The following is a 3,694-nucleotide window of genomic DNA, read 5'->3' as shown; positions in this document are numbered from 1 at the left end:
AGAACCTTTAATCTTTATTTTTATTTTCAATCAAATCAATGAGTTCTAAGAATAATATGTGTAATACTTTAGCGTAAATTTTGTTAATATTTAGTGATACTAATAAATATATAGAGAAATTCTATAGTAGGGTGCTAGTTAGCCCATGTCGATAGGAGTGTTTCTGTTTCCAACATGTAGAGAAATTATTACCCAAATTTTTTTATATGATGTTGTACATTGTAGTTATAGCAGACATCTCATCAGTTTTCTGAAAATTCCGAATAATTTACGATACTCAAAACAAGGTTCAAACAATAAATTACACACGTGTTTTTTTTAATACGTGTGCAACTAATATTTTTAAACTCTAGATTTTGGCATTCTAAAGTATTTAGAATTTTTTTATAACTGGTGGGGTACCTACTATAACTACAATATACATCATCATATAAAAAAATATGGGTTATAATTTCTATTCATACCGAAAAGAGAAATACCCCTTCTAGTAATGGCTAAACTTGCACTCCTAGTATAAAATTTTCCTAAATATATATGTCACATCTTATATGCATCAAATATAAGTTTGAATAAAATATATTGCATGTGAGTTGTAAGACTCATGCTGTAAATATATATTGGAAATTTTATGGTAGGGGCATGGATTTTTCCCAATCGGTAGAGGTGTTTATGTTTTTAGTATGTGAATAAATTATAATCCAAATTTTTTATATGACGGTGTACAATATAATTGTAGTAGATATCCCATCGATTTTCAAGAAATTCTAAATAATTTACTGTGCCGAAAAAGACTTCAAAATAATTTGTTCCACGTACGTATAAACACATGTTTCAAAATAACATTTTTTCGTGTTTTCGGCTGATGGATAGATTACAATCCAAATTTTTTTTATATGACGGTGTACAATATAGTTATTTAGAATCTCCCACAAATTGTTGGGAAATTCTAAATAATTTACAATGTCGAAAATAAGAAATAAGTTGTTTTGAAACTTGTTTTATATGCATGTGAAACAAGTTATTTTAAAGTTTATTTTTGGTATCGTAAATTATTCGAAATTTTCCAAAAATAAGTATAATATTCTAAATAACTATAATATACACCATCATATACAAAAAAATTAAATTATAATTTTTTTACGTGCTAAAAACAAAGACACCCTTACCAATATGGGCAAAATGCATGTCGCCACTGTAGTCGTCCCCAATATAACCAAAAATAAATAGTAATTTCTTAGTGAGTAAAACTTTTTCAATCTTTTAGATGTGTAGGTAATAATGAGTAGGTTTAAGATAATCAAGAAAATTCAAACCGTATAAAATTAATTTTTTTTTGTTGTGTTATAATTTATATTTGTGATAATCGCATAACATAAAATGAAATTTTGATACTATAATTCTTTATATTATTTAGAGAAGAATTAAAAAAATATTAGAATTGAAATTTGATATGATTTTATTATTATCAATCATTGAACAAAACTAATTTAATTTTTTTTATAAGTTACTGTGCAAGAAGTATGTTATTTATTGGTTATCTTTATATATAAAAGTGTATATCTAACCGATTAATAGTTTAACAAAAAAAATTTCTCTGTTAATTTTAATAGAATATTCTAATATTTAATAAAATATTAATTAGTTAATTTAAAAATTATTTATAATGATAATAATAATATCAATTTTATTAATTTTTAAAAAATAACAGTTTTATTCGATCATGATCGTCTATCACATACTATATGGCATCCAAAAATTAAGAAGTCCACGTAGGCCTATTATGTGGAAGGGATATATTGTAACGCCCTAGTTCCTTAGAGCCGTTACCAAGTGAGTTTTAAGACAAAACAATGTGCAATGAACTCGATAACCGAGGTTTTTAAAACAAAAGTGTGACTAAACAAAAGTTAAGGCTGTAATCTTTAAAAATGTGTTGTTTCATTGAAAACTTCTAGTATTTAACATTTGGGATCCCAAAATAAGGTTTGAAAACTATTTACAACTTAAAATAAGATTACAGTTGGTCCGCTATTAAAATCACAGGTTATTACAGCCATTTCTCGAAAATACCCCCAACCAAAGCAGCCGGGCACGCCAAACATGTACGCGTCGCTTCATGCTCTCCGTACTCATGGCTGGTTGACTCAATCTTTGCCCTTACCTGCAACACAGAGCACCCGTGAGCCGAAGCCCAGCAAGAAAACTCATACAGTACATAACATATGCAAATTATACAGTTAATCATATCAGATAGTCCACAGATAAACGGGTCAACCATTAGACTTAAGCGACCCGGCCATGCCGCCCCAGAAGCCTTACCAAAGCCTGGGGTCTCGGTCCTCACCGTAAGGATATCACATGTATCCATGGGGTCCCACCCTGACTACAAGCACTTCACGTGCTAAGTGGTACTTTCGGCCCCACTGCCGTTCTCGGCTCCTCGCTGTTTCATTCAACTATAATCACAGATAGTCTAACCCAAATAACATTTGAACATATATCAATTCAATCAAGTATGCACCCTAACATGTAATGCAATATAGGGCCGTGCCCTGCAATCACACTATGGGCCCATGCCCTGTCCTATGGGTGCTATAGTTTTCTTACCTGTCAATTTGATAGCTTTCATCACTTGACTCCTTGAGCACGATCCCACTCGAGCCTTAGCGCACACCTAAACACAGCCATAGGTCAAAGTCAACACCAAACCCCAAGTCCGAAAAACCTAGCCTCGGGACCAATCCCGAGCCCCCCCTAGGTCAAAATCGAACCCCGAACCCTAGGTCAAAATCCCTTAAAAATAACCCAAAAACCCCTTTCTGGGAACAGGGTAGCGCTACAGCGCTCAAAAGAGGGCGCTATAGCGCTACAAGCAGAATCAGCATCCCAGAAACAGGGCCTAGCGCTACAGCGCCCAAAGACTAGCGCTGTAGCGCTAGTTGCAGGCAGGCAACACCAGTTTTCTTTTTATGCGATTTCTTTGAGCCATTCTCAACCCAAACTTCCCCAAATCTTTACCAAACTCAAAATCAAGCTTATAAACACTCTCCACTCATCCCAAGCATCCCAAATCTTCAAAACCCAAGCACATTCATCCCAAATCTCAAAATTTACCATAGATGAACCTAAACCCAGAAATTCAGTCAAACATCAAGTTAAAGGCTTAGAATTCATACCGTTGATGCAATTTCGACCTTGATTCATTTCCTAGACCTCCTTAGCTTGCTCTTCCTCAAAGCTTGCCCAGAAATTCCCTAAAGTTCCCATCAACTCAGCTCAAAACATAGGTCAAACCAGCCAAACCCTTAAAACTGAAATTTCTAAAAACTTACCTCAAAAGTTGATGTGTTCTCGCTAATCCTTGCCAAATCTTCAAGTCTAACTTTAAGATCCTTGATGCTCAGCCTATCCTAGCTCTCCATTGAGCTTTGCCCCAAGAAAAATGAAGAGAAATGGTGCAAGAATGCACAAACCGCCCCTTTTGGAAAAACCCCTCTGTTTTCTCTCTTTTCTTTTCCTTCCTTTTTCTTTCTTTTCCACAGCCATATAACTCTCTCTATCAATCCCACTAAGTATATAAAGCCTCAATTAATCTATCTCTAAAAAGCCAATTGACCAAAATGCCCTCCCTATTAACTCTAAACCTTTTTGTCCACGTTGGGCCATTTTAGTCATTTTACCCAATTCCCGCTAA

The 3,694-nt window shown here is 34.0% G+C and overlaps 1 long non-coding RNA gene across 1 annotated transcript; it reads right to left on the bottom strand.

The window, feature by feature from the left end:
* Positions 1–1,986: 1,986 nt before the first annotated feature.
* On the bottom strand, positions 1,987–3,485 carry LOC133802039 (uncharacterized). The gene is made up of 4 exons (XR_009877127.1): positions 3,333–3,485; positions 3,177–3,254; positions 2,608–2,674; positions 1,987–2,161 (listed from the first exon to the last, which is right to left on the bottom strand). It is a non-coding gene; the product is annotated as an uncharacterized LOC133802039 (long non-coding RNA).
* Between the last annotated feature and the right edge of the window lie 209 nt (positions 3,486–3,694).

This window comes from Humulus lupulus, chromosome 9, assembly GCF_963169125.1.
Source record: "Humulus lupulus chromosome 9, drHumLupu1.1, whole genome shotgun sequence".
Taxonomy (NCBI): domain Eukaryota; kingdom Viridiplantae; phylum Streptophyta; class Magnoliopsida; order Rosales; family Cannabaceae; genus Humulus; species Humulus lupulus.
The sequence above is the reverse complement of the archived record's forward strand: the minus strand, read 5'-3'. Positions and strand labels throughout refer to the sequence as shown.